The sequence below is a fragment of the Sorex fumeus genome, unplaced genomic scaffold (assembly GCF_029834395.1).
Source record: "Sorex fumeus unplaced genomic scaffold, SorFum_2.1 ptg000128l, whole genome shotgun sequence".
NCBI lineage: Eukaryota > Metazoa > Chordata > Mammalia > Eulipotyphla > Soricidae > Sorex > Sorex fumeus.
Genome location: NW_026606185.1, coordinates 52,312,498 through 52,334,104, shown reverse-complemented (window position 1 = coordinate 52,334,104; position 21,607 = coordinate 52,312,498). Strand labels below are relative to the sequence as shown.

At 46.0% G+C, this 21,607-nt stretch overlaps 1 protein-coding gene across 2 annotated transcripts in view; it reads right to left on the bottom strand.

Annotated features, from left to right (window-relative positions):
• The window catches only part of MAPK4 (mitogen-activated protein kinase 4), a 141,662-nt gene that overhangs the window by 98,483 nt on the left and 21,572 nt on the right, over positions 1-21,607 (bottom strand). Inside the window, exon 3 of one of the 2 annotated variants that reach the window (XM_056138028.1) lies at positions 7,436-7,533. The exons of the other annotated variant lie outside the window; for it this stretch is intronic. The gene's annotated coding sequence lies outside the window, so the exon portion shown is untranslated. The remainder of the gene's footprint in view (positions 1-7,435; positions 7,534-21,607) is intronic. 2 annotated transcript variants of the gene reach the window in all.

Below are 21,607 nucleotides of genomic sequence, written 5' to 3'. Positions count from 1 at the left end.
GCACCCCCAAAACCAGCTGCACTGTGCCCCCGGACAAGCCAAGAGCATTGGAGAGTGGACAAGGGTCCATTTCTCTAGGGTCAGTCTGTGTTCCAAGAAAGTCTTGGAGGACGTCAGCTCTACACTTGCCAAGTGGTGTCTGGGCCCTGCACTCTGGATCCCAGGCTCCCTGGTCTCCTCTTGCAGGCTCCTTGCTCTTCTCTCAGCTCTGTGGTGGCTGCTGTCCGCCACGCACCATGGGGTGTTCCCAGTAATGCTCTGTGTTCTCTGCAGGAGGCCGGAGCACAGCTGCCCTGACAATTCCTGCCACTTAGACCTGCACAGCCACTCATGAGGCTCAAGTCATCCAGCCATGATCCGGATTGGCACAAAGGCAACCAGGCCAATACCTCTCAGCAACACAGTGGCACAACTGGCAACAAGAACCGGGCATGATGACCCCAAATCCTAATTTTTTCCCACTGCACCTGCCGCATCTATAGACTGAAATCCTCCAAGAGCCTGCAATTAAGTGGGTCTTAAAACCAAACTGGAGCTGGAAAGATAGCACAGGGGTTAACGCACTAGCCAACCCTGGTGCAATTCTGCATGTGGATCGCAATTCCCTAAGCACTGCCAGAGGTCACTCCTGAGCACTGAGCCAGCCAGGAATAGTTCCTGAGCACCACCGGCAGCCCCAAACAGAGAATAAATCAACAAAGCCAAACTATCCTGATTGACATCCCACCTACTAGCTATGTGACCTGTGGCAGGTAACAAACTTCACTCTCCCTCAGCTTCCCACCAGGGAGCTGTATTTCCAGATCTTCCAGGGGACTTGAGAAGTGTTAACATGGAGCACACCTGGCATCAATGTCCTCACCCTCAAGAAGCAAAGAGCAAATCAGAGAAATAATTCCAGAGTTAAGGCACCTGCCTTGCATGCAACCAATTTGGGTTTTGGTCCCTCAACATCACCGGGAATGACCCTTGAGCAGAGTCGGGGGTAGCCCCCAGCATTAGTGAGTCTCTCAATTCCCCCGCCTCCAACAAGAAGCAAATAGTACCAGAAGGGCCTCCAGGTCTCTTGAGAAATGCTTCCTTGCTCCCTGCCCCTCCTCGCCAAAAAGAAAGCAAATCATATAGAAAGGTGGTCCTCAACCTCAAAGAGCCCATTTCAAATCCTGGTTAGTCGCTTATCAATCATTCTGCGTCCCCACCCTCACCCAGATGGGCCCCCAAGGCAAAGCACAAAAGACAGAGCAACCAGTGTGCTGTCCCACAGGCAGTGAGTAGCAAAATGCATCCCAGAGGTTAGCCACTGTGTCAAGTCTGGTGAATCCCCAGTCTCCACCGGGATTGCCGATCTGGCTTTGATGATCCTGACACAGATCCCCTAACCTGTTGCTGTGGAGAAGTAGGAGACTCTGCACTGCCCAAGTGTCTCCACTCTCAGAGGACTCCCCACCAGGGCCTCAACTACTCTGGTGCCCATTCAGCACTGCTTGCCCACTGGCTGCCACATGCCATGGTCCTTAGGGGGCCACACAATGTTTCACAAGTAATTTCCATCTTCGCCTCTTCTAAGATGGACCTTGAGTAAACCTGCAATAGAATGTTCCATAATTGAAAATGAGAGCTCAGAAATGAAACCTGGACCCAGAGGTGAAGGGAAGAGGGAAGTGGGGTAAGACATAAAGATGCTGCGAGGATGCTGAGTCACACTGCTTATGAACTCGCACGGATCAAATGACTCCATCTCCCGAAAGCCAAGGGAAGAGGGGGGAAAAGGACTCGTTATGTCATTCTCATTCTTTTGATTAGGGAAAGATCATTTTGGTGCAAGAAGATTTTTCCATGACATTACAGAAATTTAATTAAGTGGGGTTTTAAATTAGGAATATTGAAAAACACAATGGATGCTATCTTTCATGGTCGCTTCAGAAGTTACAAGAACTCATTATGTGGCTTCTTATTACTTGATCAGACAGAGTTGGACCATTGCAACACAAGATTGGTAAATTATCTGCAACACCATCAAAGATGACAGCCAGCCTATTCAAGGTCTTGCCAGACCGGGAAGGGGAGTAACACAATTTCTCAAGACGGCTCCAGAATATAAATTATTTTTTCCTTTCAAAGGAAGAACAAGAGCATGGCTAAGAATGGAAAGATACCACTGGAGATGCTGTGGCAATATGCATGAACGTGGCTGAGAGCCCTCCCCGCCCATTCCTGGCACCATCTTCTTCCTGAGTGTCTGCCCTGCAAACCCCATCCTCCCTCCTGCTACTGCCATCTCCCACCCCACTGCTAAAAACACTGCTCCATTCTAGAAGCAAGACCCTTCTCGCTTATCTTTCTGACAGGATCACTGTGAGTCATGTCAAAAGAGCTCACACAGCCAAGAGCAAAAGAAAGAAAGATCCAACGACCCCCAAGGCAAGACACAACAAAGAGAAGGACTTAGGATTTGGAACACACAGACACACAGACGTGAGCTGTAGTCTCAGCTCCAACACAAAACTATCTGTGCAACTGCGAGCAAGATCTTTCAGCTCCCTGATTCCATTCTTCTGCGCAAATGAACATCAAACCAACACCCTCGCCACACGCCACACAGTAGCAGGGAGCAGTTACTGAAATGAAGTCAGCGAGGGCCCTCTAGTAGGTCTGGCATCTGATCACTATCACGATCACGACCATCCTGTTATTCGTCGATTGCCTCAAGCAGGCCCCAGTAACATCTCCTTCGTCCTAGCCCTGAGATTTTTTAAAAAGTGCCATATTCAAGGCTCTTTCAGAGTTAGGAGAATGAGACCCATCATTGTTACTGGTATTTGGCATATTAGATACACCATGAGGAGTTTGCCAGACTCTGCCGTGTGGGCAGGTTACATTTGGTAGCCTGCCAGTTTGTCCAAAGTAGGAATGAGATAATAAGATGTCGCGAGGTCGCTCCGGAAGCTGGGTTTTATAGTCTCTGGGTCTTGGCTATTGATGGGATTACATAGCGCCAGGGGGCCAGTTGGTGGGTGTGACCCCCACCTACTGGAATTTGGAGGATCTGGGTGGAGGATGCTCAGCCCCGATCCAAGCAGGCTTGGAGATCTCAGCCCCGGAACCGGCATGCCTTTGATCCTCTGCTGGTACCTTCATGCATGTGGAGAGTGGTCTCAGCATGGTGGTGGCTGGTTCTGGAGGTCTTCGGCTGCCGGAGCCCTGGTCGGGGCGGGGAGGGAAACTCAATCCGCTCCCCTTCAAGGGGCCCCGGCAAAGACAGCCAGGCGTGGGGGCAGGAGACTCTGCGCTGTTCTGGCACCCAGTGTTCAATAAACGCTAGCCTTGATAATGAGTACTGCGTGAATGAAGCTGGTGATGATTTGCATGCAAAGATGAAACAGCCTCACTCCACAAAGACTGATTGTATTACTGAAAGTAATAGCACCGCAATCTCAGAGGCTTAACGCTGCCAAGTTTATTTTGAATTCACACCAGGTGCCCATTTGGGATCTCACACTGGGCGAGACTTGACTGCTACATGAGCCTCCATGATCTCCAGGAAGGATCAGAGCTGCTGTCCCATTCTCCTTTCTGTGGCAGTGATCTGGTTGGAGGGTGAGCCAACTTGGTCACAGACACCATCTGCTCTTTTAAATAAAGTTTTATTGGCACCCTGCTCCTTTGCAGACTGCCTGTGGAAGCGGAGCTGGGAAGTTTTGATAGAACCCCTCAGTCTGGAGCTGAAAATACTGTCGAATGCATGATGAGGCTCGCTGGCCATATAGTGGTGGAAGCAAGTCACACAACCTTTTAGACACCAGGAGAGTGAAGGCAGGGAACTACCTCGGATGGGGGTGGCCCTAGGGCTCCCCCGGATCCTCAGACTGAACTACCAAAAGAGCAGCATTTCTGAAGGCTCTTGATGCAGGACCTGAGCCTGCGCAGCTCACCTCACCCGAGCACTGTTCCACTGACAGGTGTCCCCACTCTGGGTCAGGAATGGGTTCCCAGAGCATAAGAAAAAATCCCAGCCTCTCTACTGGACACTCATGCCCCCAACATGCTGGGGCTTTCTTTTGGGATATTGGGGGTTTTTGTTTGTTTGCTTGCTTACTTGCTTTTTGCATCACACCCAGAGATGCACAGGGGTTACTTCTGACTCTGCACTAAGGAATCACTCCTGGCAGTGCTCAGGAGACCATATGGGATGCTAGGAATCGAACCCAAGTCAACCGCGTGCAAGGCAAATGCCCTACCCGCTGTGCTATCGCTCCAGCCCCTTCTTTTGGGATATTGTTGAACTATTCCATGGGCCCTTCCCAGGATCACTACAGTTGCCCTCCCTGCTCCCACGGGAGAAGATCTACACGTCCAGGCCTTCTAGGGCACTTAAATAGGGGTACTGTCCCTCTATGGAGTAGCGAACTGAACATGGTGGGGAGGTCATAAAAATTTGGCAACAGTAAAAGGCTTTTGGATGCACAACAACCAAAAATCAATTTAAAAGCATGAATCTGGAGGTTTCTGGAAGCACTTGCCCATGCTGCACTACTCAGTGTAAAAAGGGATGGCAAGTGGGAAAGGTTAGGAAGCATGGGGTAAGGGGCAAGGGTGGGGGAGAGACAAGGGCAGTGAGACAGCACAGGAGGGAAGGCACCTGCCTTACATGCAGCCGACCCCATTTCTATACCAGCACTACATATTTTTCACCGACAAGGAATCATTCCTGAATTCAGAGCCAGAAGTCACCCCTGAGCATGCTGGGTATGGCTCAAGCCGCCTCCCTAACGAAGGTTATTTCTAGGTCCATCCATCAGCCTCAAGCTCCACATAGAGCAGGAGTTAGATGGGAGGTAAGGACATTTCTTCCCTGGGGGAGCAAGCATGCCCCTGAAGAAAGCATCAGCTGCTCTGGTGCCGTAAAGCAAAGTTTCATGTACTAGAATCGACCTGGTCAGGGTATGACCAGGTGCTTCTCATGAAGGACCTAAACAAAGAGCAAAAGGACGCTTCACCTGCAGCATCCAAATGCTTGCATTGCCATGTGGTCGTGAGTTGTAAGGCTTAGCGCATCCTTTCTCCCCTCGTTTCACAAAGCATGTTAAAACTTGCTTCATCTTGAGTCAATAACTCGGGGCCATTATCAACTCCAACCATAACACGGGACTCTGAAGCAACGAGGCAGCTCAAGAAACACCAAGTTTCTGGCCCTCTCAAATCTTTTCCGCCTGCCAAAGCCAGAGGTAAGAAGTTCTTTGGTCTGATCTTTATGCCCCTCTGAGTTCCCTTCACGTCTTACTGCGGGTATGCCCACCACAAATTCCTTCTCATTTGCTCCTGTTAATCTCCTTAAGAAGTGGGAAAGCAAATTAAGCTTATTAGAAGTCTATGTAAACCAAGGACCAGAGGGACTCTCTTCTGAACACTAGGTCTCCATGACATCTATCTTGGTTAATAAGCTGCAACAACTTCCTGAGTTCATCCCTTTCATGGCTGCGTGATAGACCTGTGTGTTTAACAGACAAATCACCAAAGCTCTGGGCAAAGGGAGGACGGGTGGGGTATGGAGAAGGGAGAGAAGGAAGGAAGGAAGGAAGGAAGGAAGGAAGGAAGGAAGGAAGGAAGGAAGGAAGTTGGGTGAACACTTAGCAGATACTTCTAAGACTCAGGACGGCATTGAAAGAATGTAGATTTTATGGGGTAGTTTCCCCCCACAGCAACCCCAAGAGAGGTTATTATTTTTGCTACCTTAGTGCCTGTTTCCAGTGCAGCTGCTGAAACACAGAGAACCTAAGACTGCCCCCTGGGGCTGGAAGGAGAGTGAGTTCTGGAGAACAGTGGAGGAAGGGTTCTCTCAAGAACCTCAAGAATGGGGAGGGGTTTAGGAGGTTGGGTGGAGGATAGGAGCATGAGGGCAGGAGACCCACAGCAAGCTGGCATGTGGCACCTCGCGGAGGGTCTCTTCTGTGTGGGGATGGCAGGGGAGAGTGTGCATGGGCTTTAACAGATGCCATTGTCATTCACAGGCCCGCAAGGCAGCCCCATTTATTGTGTGAAACTGAGGAGGGTGAAATACGAAAGCTGACACTGACTGGCTGAGCTCCGGGTGGCTGGTGATGTCCTGCCCTGGTCATCCCCTTGAGGATCTGCAGGGCAGGGGCATGAACCCACAGACACTCACCTATCATTGACTCATCACATCATTTGCCAGGCTCTCTGGACCCCTGTCCCACCTGCCTACCAGGTGGATGGCATGATTTCAGTGAGCCTTAGTGGAAGTCAGCTCATTATTTTTTTTAAAATTTATCTTCTTTTTTATTTTCTTTTTTATTAAATCACCATGAGAAACAATTACAAAGCTTTCATGTTTGAGTGTCAGTCATACAGTGATGGAACACCCATCCCTCCGCAAGTGCACATTCTCCACCACCAATGTCCCCAGTATACGCGCCCCCCCGATCTCAACCCTCCCCCTGCCTCTATGGCAGACAATTTCCCCCATACTCTTTCTACTTTTGGGCATTATGGTTTGCAATATAGGTACTGAGAGGCTATCACGTTTGGTTCTTTATCTACTTTCAGCACACCTCTCCCATCCAGAAGGATTCTTCCAAATATCATTGACTTAGTGATCCCTTCTCTAGTCAGCCCACTATTTTGAGCTTGCCTCACAGCCTGCAGTCACACAGACAGTCCATGTAGCTCAGCCAAGACTCCAGCTTGACCCTTGGACACACAGCCCATCTTTACTCTGCAGGAGTAGACTAGGATAAGATGCCTGTCAGAAGTGCTTCAGGTTCAAATCGCTGGGCACCCCCTACCTGGACTAACAGAATCTTCCTTCCTTGACACAGGAGGTGTGGCCTGGACATCTTGGTCAATAACTGCTCTCAATTCCACTCATTCTCTTTCTCACATACTTTATAGGCAAGATATCCTTACATGGCTAGTAAACCCCCAGGTGTAAATTTTAGAGATACCTGGAATGCTCAAACTACCGCTAGAATGTAGATTCTTAATCAGGCTATTTCAAATGCTAAGTACTCACTTCTAAAGTATGGATCAGAACTGTGTCCACACCCAGGGGCTTGAATTCCTACAGGTACGAGCATGCAGAGACCCTCCATAAGATACAGAATAGTTATAACTTAATGCCACAACCTCTATGGAAATTTGGTATGAGAAAAGAAGGAGGGAAGGAAGGAAGAAGTGAAGGAAAGAAGGAAGAAAAGTAGCAAGGAAGGGGGAAGGGTATAGGGAAGAAGGGAAGAAAGAGAGGAAAGGAGGGAAGGAAGGAAGGAAGGAAGGAAGGAAGGAAAGAAGGAAGGAAGGAAGGAAGCAGGCAGACTATGTAATCTATCAATATCACTCTAAAAACACTAATTCAGAGATATCTGCATCCCTATGTACATAATAGCATGGTTCAGAATAGGCAAACACAGAAGCAACTTACATATGGCCTCCACAGATAAGTCAGTGGAGTACTCCTTAGCTGTTACGAAAGAAGAGGACTTGCCTTTTGTGACAACACTCGTGCAACTTGAGGTGATTCTGCCAAGTGACATAAATCATAAGTCAAAGAGATGATTGCTCTCCTGTGTGGAATGTAAATAAACAAAGCAAGTGGGCCAACAAAAACAACTCCAAGGGGCTGGAGAGATAGCACAGCGGGTAGGGCATCTGCCTTGCCCAGGTTCGATTCCCAACATCCCATATGTCCCCTGAGCACCGCCAGAAGTAACTCCTGAGTGCAGAGCCAGGAGTAACCCCTGTGCATCGCCAGGTGTGACCCAAAAGGAAAAAAAAAACTCCAAGACCATGAGGAGTGTGATGGTTCCCAGGAGAGGGTGGGGAGAAAGACTAGGAGCAATGAGTACCAGGCAGAATCTAATAATGGAACTGGTACTAGAACTCAGATTATGTGGTAAGACTAATACTCATAGAGGGATATGAAATTGTACCCCTGAAATTTACATAGTATTGTAAGCCAGTGCAAATTGATCTCCTCAATTAGATGTAACTTTAAAAAATTGAATGTCATAAAGATCCTCCAAGAAACCAGGTTTAAGGGGAAACAGGCACTCCAGGAGGAAGTCAGCAGTGGACAGGTATTAGCCCCCCACCCTTGCTTGAGCCAGCCTGGCTGGGCAGACTCTCACCATCCCTATCTATGGGCAGACAGTTCTGTGCACTCCTGCCCTTGAGGCTGCCCAGCAGGTGAGGGGGAGAGGGCTGGAGACCAGCAAGCTCTGAGCAAGAATTGCACATGTTCTTGTGCAGATGAAGGAAAGTATGATCTATATCATTCCATAGCCCCAGAATCCATGCTACAGTCACAAGAGCACAAGACAGACAGATCTTCCACACCACAGCTTCCAATTTTAATCCTCGCCCAGTGAACAAGACCAAAGATCAAAACAGCATTCAATAAATACATTTATGAAGAAGGCATATAATAATAATAATAAATATATTATAAATAAATAATAATAACATATTCCCTAAGATTTTCTGAGAGATACAAAAGTTCTTTTTGTATACCTCCAAGACAAGGGGGCAAAACCGGTAGGACAGGTTGGGATGGGGTAGCACAGGAAGGAAACAAGGGACCGTGGTTGGAAAAAAAGGTTGAGAAACACTGAGTTAGATGAACCATGGTTTATTAATCCATTCACTCACCAAAGGACATTTTGCATGCTGCCAAAGTTTTGGCAATTATGAGTAAAGCTGTTATAAACATCCATATGCAGGTTTTCACATGGACAGTTTTCAACTACTTGAGGCAAATACCAGGGAGTCTGATGGCTTGGTCATATGGTAAGAGCACGTTCCATTTGTAAGAAATGGCCAAGTTGTCTTCCAAACTGGCTATACCACTTGTCATCACCACCAACGATGAATGAGTTTCCGTGCTCCACATTCTCACCAGCATTTGGTGCTGTCGGTATGCTGGATTTTAATCTTTCTAGTAAATGTACAGCAGTACCTCCCTGCATTTTAACTATTAATTCCCTCATAAATCTTATTTAGATCTGCTTAAAGCGACATCGAGGAAGTAAATCCCCAGCTTGACCTTGACAACCGCACGAGGTAATATCCAAGGGCAAGGGACCATGGCATTTCTCTCTTTGAAGGCTGAGTGTCCAAGAGAGGAAATTCTTGTGTGGGCTCTCCCTCATGTGCACATTGCAAGGCTAATCATGGAAAGGAGGGTGAGTGCCCTCAAGCCAAGCATATCTGCCCCAGGAACTAAGGGTGTGTGAGTGTCTGGGGAGAGGGAGTTGTGGGGCAGAGAGGGTATCTGAAAGCAGTGGGCTTCTGTTGGATAAAAGAAAAGATGCAAAGGGCGTGGGAAACATAACTAACAATGTCAACCGTAAATGCCGCAAACCAATCACATCAGGAGACAGAGCTGTAACTCAAAATGTTCTCCCTACACATTTAGTGTGTGGTGGTAGGAAAGCAGAGACGCCAATTGGTGGAAAATAATGATAATCTCCAAGGCAGTGCATGCTAAGGACCAAATGCAATGTGTTCTCCTGGAGAGGTTCCAAGAAGACTCATCCTAAACTAAACTGTTCTATTAGAAACCAAATCAGAAAGAGACCAGAGTCTTTTGAGAATGTAGATACTACCTACTTAGCCATCATAATCAGCTTTGCACTCCTTCAAGAAAGGCGTTCCATTTAGAGGCTGTAATATAATGAATAGATTAAAATCCAAGGCAATTCTTACAAACACGTTCTTTTAAATGACTTGGAATAATGCTCCCTGGGAAAGCAGAAAACACAAAGTGAAATATTTGTGGAAAGTTCCTCATGCTGAGCCCCTAAGGATAAGCTCTTTAGAATATATTCAGAGATACAGACTTCACAGATACCGCCGCCTTTAGATATATTAATCTCAGCTGAGAAGGGAAGTAAAGATGGATGGGCTTTAGAAATACTGTTCTATTTACAGACCACTGAAGTGAGAATAGGTGCGATTCTGTAATAATGTCTAATTAGGATTAATTAGCTAATGTTCTTGAAGCACAGCTCGAGGATGAAATGTAGTACGAGGTTGAGTTTTATTGTAGTCGAAAGACTGAATTTTAATTCTGTTCCAAAAAGCATTCATCCAAATCATATATGTAGGTACTCTCTTCTCCAGGAGGTGAAACTTCAGGTAGGCTTAATGTGGTGGCCCACTTCCCAAAAAGTGAGACTAGGGAAAGAAAAAATAGAAACTAATGGAAACCCCTTCCTTAACCTTAACCCTAACCAAGTGATCAAGGTTGACATCACTGGGGATGTCTGTGATGGCCGTGACCCCACCCTGTGAGATACGAAGAGAAGGAGTTTTATCTTTATGGAGCTCTTTCCTCCAAATGTCCATTATCCCTATCTGATGATGGAAAAGGCATCAGGCCAATAGATTGGGAAGCATGCTCCCAGGCATGGAGCCAGCAGCCCCTGGCACCAACAAGGTCATGAGCAAACAAGGAAAGACTTGAGCAACTGTCACAGACAGATGAGCCTGAGAGACATGATGACTAAGTGTGATGCCGTAGTTGGGACTGGATCCTGGAATAGAGGAAGGGCAGGTGTGGAAAAGTCAGAGATGTCCAAATAAGGTAGAGTGTTTCATTGTTTACTCATGTTCTGAAAAAGTCAGTTTTGGGTATAAATTATGAAGATAATGCTGTGTGGGAAAATTTTAAGTCTTCCATCAACTGAAAACATGGCACTATAAAATTTCCTTATGACTGTTTCAAAAGACAGTCATTACTATTAGTTTTTGGCTGGTTTTCTAAGTTCATGAAAGGGTTCTTGGCACGGCCTTGCTTAAGATCAAGAGGAAAGTCTGGAACAAAGTGACTTAATGTGTGAAGAAAGCAGAGACACAGACAAATGAAGATAAATGGGTGCCAGGATGGAACCAGTAGGGTCGGTGCATAAATGAGACAGGTGGATGCAATTTGCTTGGGATTCTTCTCCTGTGGTAAGTGATAGAACCAAGTTGTAAATTCCTGAAAGGCAGGAGCTATTATTTACTCTTTTTGACAATTCTCAAAGTGTTTGGCATGTAAGTGGATGTTTTATATAAAAATCAGCTGACCCAGGCTAGAAAGAACTTCAAAGGAATGACCCTGCATTGCAAAATGAGCTTTGCAATGCGGGAGGCTCAGGTTCAATTCCTGGCATCGATGGTCCCCTGAGCACTTCCAGGAGGGAACTCTGAGTACAGAGCCAGGAGGAGCTAAGTGCCACCAGGTGTGATCCCCAAACAGATAAATATCTGCTAAATCTATTTAGAAAATGGACTTTCTCCATCAGAGCTAGTAATTGAGGGGGTCTTGAGGAATGAATGGCTCTGGATTCATCTGCAAAGACAGATGAACTGAAAATATTTGGTGGCCCCAAAGCTGTCAATGTTTCCTCTGCCCTGGTCAAGGCAGGTTTCTGAAGGAGCGCTGGTGCCAGCTGTCACCGGAGAGTGTCTTCAGTGGCACGCCTTTGCCAAGCCTGATCAACTCAGTCTCTCAACTTAGTTTCTCAATAATGCTGAGACAGAGAAACAACATAAAATTATCAGAGGACATGGCATCCCAAAGAAGTGAAGCATCTAAGGCATCTAAGGGCCAGAAGATAATATAGCAGCTAGGGTGCAGGCATAGCATGCACCTGTCCTGAGTTCCCAATGCCAAATGGTCCCCTGAGCATTGCTGGGTTCAGCCTTGGAGGCCCCTAGCCCTGCCAGGGTGGCCTGGGAGCCCCACCCCCACCGAGCCTGAGCAGCACCACAACCCCAAATCAGTGAAGACCCTAGACAGAGCTGGGTCATGAGAGGCCCCAGAAAACCACATGATGCATATGACCTATCTTCCACATCACCACCGTGCCCTGGGGGTGTCTCCCAGTCCAATACGGTCTCAGGCTCCTTCTGACTTTCAGACCAATGTGTTATAGTCTATTAACACAGGTGATCTCTGAGCAGTCTAAAGAAGACATACAACTCACCACCTGGAACCTGCTCTTCAATTCGGTGCTACTTGGTAGCCTCTGATGGGCAACAACACCAGAAACCCTAGCCTTAGACCTGACCAACTCTCTTAAGCTACTGATTTAGAAAGAAAATGGACAGGGTAGGATAATGATGTGGGCACCATGTTGGCTCCTGGAGGGTTGTCAGGTACGTACAACAGCGCACACCTCCGAATCTCTCTCCCCTGCACTGGCCTCGGCTCTGGACCTCACTTCCAAGGGAATCTCTGGGTGCACAGTACACAGGGAGCACCCAGCATAGGATCATAGAGGAAAAGCCCACCTGCCCCTCCCAACCCTCCTCTCCCCATAGAAACACTTTTCTGGCCAGAGTGGGTGGCACTTGATCGGATGGACACATAAGAAGCCCCCTTCGGTTTCCTTTCTGGGGTAACAGAAATACCCTGCCTCTGTGGTACTGTGGTTGTAGGAAAGTAGTGGAGAAAATCACCAAAACTCATTCACAAAAACCATAACAAGAGGTGTAAGTCCCAGCTACATGCTACTAAACATAAAAAAAAGGATGACTTCTGGAACTGCACATGTTACTTGAAGGGATTATGCTAAATGGAAATCCTTCAAAAGAAGAAAGACAAACACCAACACCAGATACCGACACTCCGACATGGGATATGAAAAACAAAGTAAAGAACAAAAAACAATGTGAAACAAATCTGTGACCCTCTGGCTGCAGAGCCAAGGGTGCCAACAGGGAGGAGGGGGGTGGAGGCAGTGGGGGGGGTGGGGCCGGGAAAGGGAGAGAAGAGAGTAAGAGAGGGTCCCAGGGAGAGAAATGGACAAGTCATCTGCTGAGGTGTGAAATCATACCCTGAAACATATATAATACATTCCTAAAACATACATGAAGCCTACACAACAATACTTCATGTATTTAAAAGCAGATTTACCATCGTGATGAGAGCTCCAAGGCTATAAAGCTATCATCTGAGCAGTCCATTTTTATTAATGTGGTTTGATACTGAGTTCAGTTTTTTTTAACTTTTTATTTTCAGCACTGCAGTTTAGTTTTTTTAAGCAGCTTCATCGAACTTCGACTATTTACTGCATTTGTGGCTAATGGTCACGGTCAGTTCTCTCTCTCTCCCTCTCTCTCTCTCTCCCATTCCTCCCAAGCACTGTACCCCCACTTCCTCATCTGACTTTAACCCAATGGCTAACTCGTATGTTTAAGGAATTCTTCCAGCGGAGACTAGGCTTGGGACAAGGTCTGGTCCTGTGAGTGCCGTTCCCCGCCCTGTGCACAGCTGCTCCTTCATAAACAGGACCTCCCTCAAGGGACCCTGCTGCTCAACGAGGAATTCATAAAGTACTTTGGGTAGAGCTGAGTGACCCAGGCTTGAGGTCATTAAGTACTGAGGATTAATCAGATCAAGTCAATTAAAGTCAAATAATCAGCAGCAGCAAACCTGGGATCAAGCATTATGCAACCTGTAGGAGCTAAAAGCACTGATTTTGGAATCAATCTACTGGGATTCAAAGTCTAGCTCCACCCCTTCCTGGCCTTATGATCTTGGACGGACATCTCTCTCCACCTTACTGAGCCTCAATCAGCTCACGCAAAAATGGGGGGTAGTAGTAGGTCCCATCCCATGCAGTTGTTCTGAGAGTTAAACTGGTGACTATGAATATAGAATAGGGCCTGACTTTAAGAATTCCTTCATTCACAGTTCTGCTACTTTCTGAAATGTCCCCTTTTTTCCAAAGCTGTATTTATTCCTTCAAGGGTGGCATACAGACCCACTTAGATGAACAAGGGAGGTATTTCAGAAAGGTGCACTGCTTGGTAGCAATTCAAGCTTAAAAGAAAGAGAGACTTGGCTGTTTTCATTAACCACAAATTCCATAAATGGCAAAGAGTGTAATAAAGTTGCTAAAGGGGAAAAAAGTTAATGCAATCTCAGGCCACATTGATAAAACCCAGAAGTTTAAATCATGAAAACAACACTCCCAATGCAGTCCCAAGGCATTTGTTACTATTTAGTGTAAATTGTACCATACCCCATTTCAGGTTTCATTATTCTTTTCTAATATCTAGCCAGAATTCACACAGATCTCAGGTGTTTAATGGCAAGGGTTTTGAGAATTATGTCCATTCACCCAATTATCCTCCTAATCAATATACAAAATATTGGTTGTCTCAGAAACTTTCCCCATGCCTTCTTCCTGTCACTTATTCCCAGTAAAAGACTGCCTGGCCAAATTTCTAGAACCATGTATTTGACTGCCCTTGACATCCATGTGAAAAGAATAATTTAGGAAGTACTCATATCATTCTTATTTTTCTCTGTGTGTGGTACCAGGATCAACTCAAAGGCCTGTGCTCCAAGATTTTTTTCATTATTCTGTTTCCAATAATTGTTTTGTACATTGGTTGGTTTGGTTTCCTCATTATCAGTCAGTGTTCAAGGGTTAACTTGGTGCTTAGGAAGAGTGTTCATGGAACCATATGGTACCGTGGAGTGAATCCAGGCCTTCTGCATGCAAAGCATGTGATCTAGCCCACTGAGTTGTCTATGTTCCTGATTTCAAAATTCTTTTGTGTGCACCAGTACTTCATTCCTTTTGATTTCTTGGTATTATTCCATTTTCCATGACCATACCATTACTTATTAATTTCCTATTGATGGGTCCCTGGATTGATTGCAGTTTTATTATGAATACAACTGCTATAAATATTCTCATATGAGTCAGTTTTCTGTTTTAGACACACATTTTCATTTATCTTGTGTAAGGATCTAAGAGAACATTTGCTGGGTCCTAGGGGAGATGTTTATAAGAACTGCCGAAGTTTCCCAAGATGGCTGAATCACGTTGTACTCCCAGCAGTATTATCCAAGCATCCCGACTGCTCCATATTCTTAGAAACGTTTAGTGCTGCCAATCGTCCTAAATGGAGCTATCTGAATTTTTGTGAACAGTAGTTCAATGTGATTTGCATTTCCACTGTGCCAAATAATCTGAACTCTTTACTGGCCATTTGTATATCTTCTTTTGTCATCTCTTCAATCCTTTTGGCCATTTTACATTGGACTTTCTTTTTATTATTGGTGTGTAAGTAAAGTAAAGACCCTCCAGTTGATCATCGATTTGCTCGAGCGGGCCCAGTAACGTCTCCATTGGAGACTTTATTGTTACTGTGTTTGGCATATCGAATACGTTACGGGGAGCTTGCCAGGCTCTGCCGTGCGGGCGAGATACTCTCGGTAGCTTGCCGGGCTCTCTGAGAGGGGCGGAGGAATAGAACTCGGGTCGGCCATGTTGGCTGCGTGCAAGGCAAACAACCTACCGCTGTGCTATCGCTCCAGCCCCTGCGCTGTGTAGGGATTCTTTTATTTACTTATTTAGGGGCTGGGTCTCCCAGGTAGTGGTCAGGAGACCTTGAGGTCCTTCCCAGTGATTTTTGGCATACCAAACTAGTGGTTGACTCAAGGTGGGGACCCAAGGATGAAATGTGCTCAGGCTCTGCCAGAAATGTGGAATACTCAGGCCACCCCAGTGGTGCTGGGGGCTCCAGGACTATATATGATGGTGGTTGGGGACTTCCTTCATCAAATATGCTCACAGAACCACATGATGCCAGTGAACCGACCAGGGTCAACCTCATGTAAGGCAAATGCCTTAACTAATGTACTATCTCCCTTGCCCCTTATAGGAGTTCTTTAACTAATAAATTTTGAGTCTGAATACTGACACAAATTGCATAGGTTTTCTCCCAGTTTGTAGACTAACTGTGCACTCATTAGTAATATCTCTTGATGAACAGAAATATCTCATTCTGACAGTCTGAAACACCTTTATCTTTTTGATGGATAACTTTTTGTGTGTATCTTACTTTTTGCCTAACACAAAAACCATAAGGATATTCTTTTTTTATGTTAAAAATATCAGAAAGATATTCGCCAACGTTTTCTTCTTTTAGTTTTATTTTTAGCTTTCCCATTAGGCTTATGCTCTAACTCAAATCAGTCTCAATGTGCACTGCAGAGCTAGGATCAAAGTTCATCTTACTTATAGTTAAATATCCATTTTCTCCAGCACCATCTGTTAAAAGCCTCTCTGATTGAATTAACTTTGCATCTTAGTCAAAAATCAATTTGTTGTAGATTTGTGGATCTATTCTAGACAGTTTTCTCTTTTGTTGGTCTATATTTTTTCTGGATGCCATATTTCTTACTGTGGCTTATAGTAAATATTCAAATCAGGGAGAGCCCTCCAACTTCTTTTTTCAATATTGTTTCTGCTAGTTAAGATTCTTTGCATGTTCGCGTAAGTTTTAAATTGGCTTGCCAAATTAGTCTGCTGTCATTTTGTTGGAGCTTTTATAAATTCACGGATCTACTGAAAGTAAGGGGATGAATAAGGTTGTCACTGTATCTATAATTACAAGAGAAATGGGTTTGTATGCGTGGAACTCATATTATTAATCCTACTCACTTCTTGCCTTTCAGTGACCCAGGGAATTTAGAATTAGGATTGTTTCATAAATGGAGAGATGTGTTCAGAAAAAAATATGCTGTTAGAGCAGCTGCCCGAGTATCCAGAGTGAGCAGTAGGGAAACTGACACACCAGCCTGATAGGCTTGGCTTGAGTTATCTGAAATGAACCCGCCTCCAAAGGAAGCACCAGCAATACAGAAATCATGTCAATGAGAAACTGTTCGAGAACTCAAGAGTCTAGCCTAGAGAAGAAAAGATGATGAGAAGATGGCCTGGTGTGTCTGGGAATATTTGAGGAATCCTCCTGTGAAAGAGCCTAGGGCAGAAACTGCAAGGAGTGAATTCGAATGCAAAGTAAGAATATGATAAACAATAATTACTAGAGGTATCAGAGAGAGCGCCACACTGAAAGCTAGGTGCACAAACTGTGAATCAATCAACTCCTGGGTACCAATCCCACCCTCCCCTTAGCTGTGTGGTCTTTCTCCAGACACTTAACCTCTGCACCACCATCCATCGGTAAAATAGAGATAAATGGGAGATAAACTAGAGAGAAAATAGGATGGGGCAAACACATGCATTCCATGTAAAAACCTGAGTTCTATCCTCTCTGCACCACTGAGAATGATCTACAAGTAACTTGTCATCCTGGGCACTAGCAAGTATTGCCAAAACAAAGTCACGCTGCATCAGTAGCTTAGCATGAATTCACACCAGTGTCTGGTACACAGCAGATGATACCTAAGGTATTTAAGGGCTGATAGGTTGAAAACCTAGAATAGAAATGGGCGATCTGATGAGAGAGTAAGAAGCAACTCTCTGAACGTGCTCCCAAAACATCTGATTTGCCATCTGTATTTATTGGGGCAGGAGAGATTCCTGCATCAGAAAAATACCTGGATGACAGAGTCTCCAAGGTCCCTAGATCCAATGATTCAGTTTTCAAACCCAATGATTCTAAATCAACTTCTTCAAGTTAAAACAAAACAATAGACAATGGCAGCCTTCACACCCAATTCCATCACCATCTGCTCACTTCATACAATCCCATTGGCTTAGAAACAGAAGATTGTAACTTGTTGTAAGAAACTCCTAACCAGGAGCTGAAAAGATGGCACAGCGGGTAAGGCACTTGCCTTGCACGCGGCTGGTTCGGGTTCAATCCTCATCACCCCAGATGGTCAACCAAGCCCCACCAGAGTGATCTCTGAGTGCAGGTCCAGGAGCAAGCCCTGAGCACATCCAGGTATGGTCTCAAAACAACAAAAGAAAATATAAATCAGGGGGAGGAAGAAAAAAAAGAAAATCTAAATCAGTACATGCCTTTGGTCACCCAAGGATAAGAGAAAAGAAAATAGAAATGGTGGACACTGAGAGACAGGGTTATAATTCATTTGCTCACATGAGTATGACCACCACTGCACTACAGGGCAGACTCTTTGATTCTCTTACTGGGATGCCTTACAATCCAGGTGGCACTGTCACTCAAGGTGGTTGTTTCTGTCCTCCTACCACACTGGGGGCAGGGGGAGGGCAGCTGGAGTGATAGCAAAGCGGGCAGGGCATTTGCCTTGCACACGGTCGACCCAGGCGACCTGGGTTCAATTCCTCCGCCCCTCTCAGAGAACCCAACAAGCTACTGAAAGTATCTCGCCCACACAACAAAAGCCTGGCAAGCTACCCATGACGTATTTGATATGCCAAACACAGTAACAACAAGTCTCACAATGGAGACATTACTGGGCCCACTTGAGCAAATCAATGAACAATGGGAGGATAGGACAGTGACAGTGACAGCGACCACACTGGGGACCATTCTTCTCCAGCTCCATATTCAGAGATTTGTATTTGTCTGAAACTTCTAGTCCTTCAAGCACTTCCCTCTGGAGGGAAGTCATTTGGCATGCTTGACCCTATTTCTGGGCCTTTCTTTGTCCCCTCTAAACCCATAAACCTCTAGAGTTTCCTTAACTACATTTTCTTACTCTACTCATGTAGGCAGGAGCTACAAGCTTTAGGAACTTCTATGTAAGTCCCTTGACCTTCTTCAATTACCTTTTGTCTGTTTGATCCCATGAGAAAAGTAGTGGCTTAGTTAACAGCCCAGGCCCTGTTGGTCACAGACAATCCAATCTGTAAGAGGCTGCTACACTTCTGAGCACTATAATGATCAAGGACCACACTTGTTGCTGGTCAGAGAGAAGCATTTGGCAACCCGTGAGGAAGGCCACGACCTTCAAGTCCAACCATCTCTCCCAGGTTCGAAATATGATAGAGAAGCTTCCTGAAATCATGAGTGAGTGGAGAGCAAAGACCAGAAAGCAGAACTACCTGGGCTCAGGGCCACTAGCTCCTCCTTACTAGATGTGTCACCTGGAGCCATTTCATCTCTCTCTGAGCATCTCTCCTTCTCTGCTAGGGAAGGAGAGAAAGATCACTATCCACTGTGCATGATGACATCAAGCAGATACCCCAAAGGCACTAGAAAGTGCTCTGTAGGTCAAGCAAAAAACAAAGAAAAGGTAAAAAAAAAAAAACTGGGGCTGGAGCGATAGCACAGCGGGTAAAGCGTTAGCCTTGCACGCGTCTGCAATTCCCAGCATCCCATATGGTCCCCCGAGCACCGCCAGGAGTAATTCCTGAGTGCATGAGCCAGGAGTAACCCCTATGCACCACCAGGTGTGACCCAAAAAAAGAAAAAAACAAACAAAACAAAAAAAAAAGAAAGAAAAGGTGCGGCTAATGAAACTGCTCCTGAGACACAGCAGATGAGAGAACAGGCATCAGTGTGTAGAGCAACCAAATTGTGTTGTCGCCCAGTTGAGCAGATTGTCTCATCTTCAAATCACTGGATCGACCAATTCTCATACTCCAACCTGACTGTGGACCAATCCAGTCTTGAGAACAAGAGCCAGAGTAAGAGCGGGACAGAGAAGCAGGGGGAGATCCAGGCCTCAGTTCTTGTGGGATAGTTCGTTAACTGTGAGAGATGGGTCTCTCTGCATCTCCGGCACCCCAGACTCTCCCTCTGAAGAGAGTCACCAGATCTCAGGCCCGAGAAATGATTTGCTCAGTGATAAATACAATAAAGCATGATGCTGATGACCACTTTCTCAGTTTCATCAACGAAGAACCAAGAGACTCTTTTTTTCCCTACGTCTTCAAATCCAAAGTCGGCAGAAGTCTGATTATTGAGCCAATGTGAATTTGAATAAGCATCATGGCCTATTTCAAAAGAAGAGATTCATGAAAGGCAAAGGCCTGATCTCAACCTCTAGTGTGGAGAAGAATAGATTCTAGTTGAAAGCACAAAGTACGCAGTTTGCAGATGCTGCTGGCTTGTTAAGGAAGGGAAACTAATCTCTCCAGGCTGCCGACAAAATGCTGGGCTCCATGATCAGAGGACCAAATACCTGACCGCTGATGAAGAACCTCAGAAGTGATGATGCCAGGCCCACAGGCTGTCCCAAGCTGGGGAGCACACCCGCCACCCCTGCACTGCTCCAGCAGAGCTTTGAAGAGCTCCAAGGACAACAGATTTGCTAGCCCACACTAGCCTTTCCCCATATGGCACAACATTATTATTCCACTCCATTCCGATCTGTATTTACCCGTCAGTCCTAATTTTAGCCCAGCAGGAAGGCCCATTAGTTGCTACTGAGAAAGTTTCCTCATTAGCTGTGTGAGACGTTCTGCTGGGTCCCCTGGATTGTTAACCTCGGGGCACTCTCACCCACCGTGGACATGATGGAGAAGCGTGGCCCCTGATGTGAGTATGGCCTTTTCTCACTACCACCTGATGTTCAGATCAATGAACTGAGGAGCTTGAACCTGTTCTCGAGACAGAGCTGCTGCTAGGGTCCGGGGAAGAGCCATTGGCGGGGCTGTGGTGAGGCTTCAGTGAGACTCCAAGTTCTATCTCTGGCACTGCATGATCCCGGAATACTTCCAGCTGTGAATGCGGGTGCCTCCGAGCACTGCTGGGCCTGAGCACGGTGGGTGCGGGGCATGTTTGTAAAAGGTATTCTGGGCCCAGGAGCTGTTACTGCAATTAGGGCTCAGGTCTAGCATGTGCCAGACCCAGGTTCAATCCCTGGTACTACGTGGTCTCCTGATCATCACCCTGGAGGCGCAGCTAATCCCCAGCACCCCTGGATCCCAGCAGCACTATGTCTCCAGGCCCCTATACTGAGCCACTGGCCCTAGTTGGCTAAGAATCACTGGTGGGACCCCCAGGTCTCCTGAGACTGCATGGACAACACAGCCCCCCAAAAAGTACTTCCTAGTGGCCCCTTCACTGACTGCAAATAATATGTTTTTATACCACTAACTGAAATTAGAGTAATAATGTATATATTTGCATCTTAGCTTCACATACAAGATTATTAACTTGTTAGCTGGTATATTAATTCACAAAATTGTTGTTCACCCTTCCCAAGGCATTAGGATAGTTTTTTTAAAAAGCCAGAAGTAGGGTAGCATCTGGGTGAAGGGACGGGGTGCGGGGTGAAGGGGAGGGGGATGCCAAAATAAAGGACTTAGTGGACTTAGTCTGGCTTTGCCTAGGCGATTAACATTCCTGACTTCCACTGCCTCCTTTCTACCAGGGAGCACCTAACTCAGTGTTACCTTCTGGAGTTGCCATGGTAACATGGCATATAATACAACAATTATATTATTTTATAATGGGAATATAATAATTCATCCATAAGTTCTCTAAAAAGAGCCAAAGAGCTCTACAGACGCCAGGGCAATGCCAATCTGGAGGTGAGAGTCCAACCAGGCTGAATCATTGCAGCTCCAGTTGTGGACTGTCTGTTGACTTTGATCTGAGCTCCTGCACCCAATCCCACCCCCACCCCTGTGCAATCAGGGACTGACAAAGTCAGGAAATAAAAATATGGCTGGCTGGGTAGACAGGCTGAAACTAACCAGAGAGGGCCATTTTCTAGACACAAGCAACTGCATAAGTATATCTGACCACATTCATTGAATGTGAACCATAGTTTAGCCCGGAACACAAAATTTACTCTGACATTTACAATTCGCCTTTTCACACCAGCTAATGGGCTAACTTGGGGGTCCTTCTCCCATATTTCCCATAAATGTCTATCTGAATGGACTCTGCATTCCGTGCATAG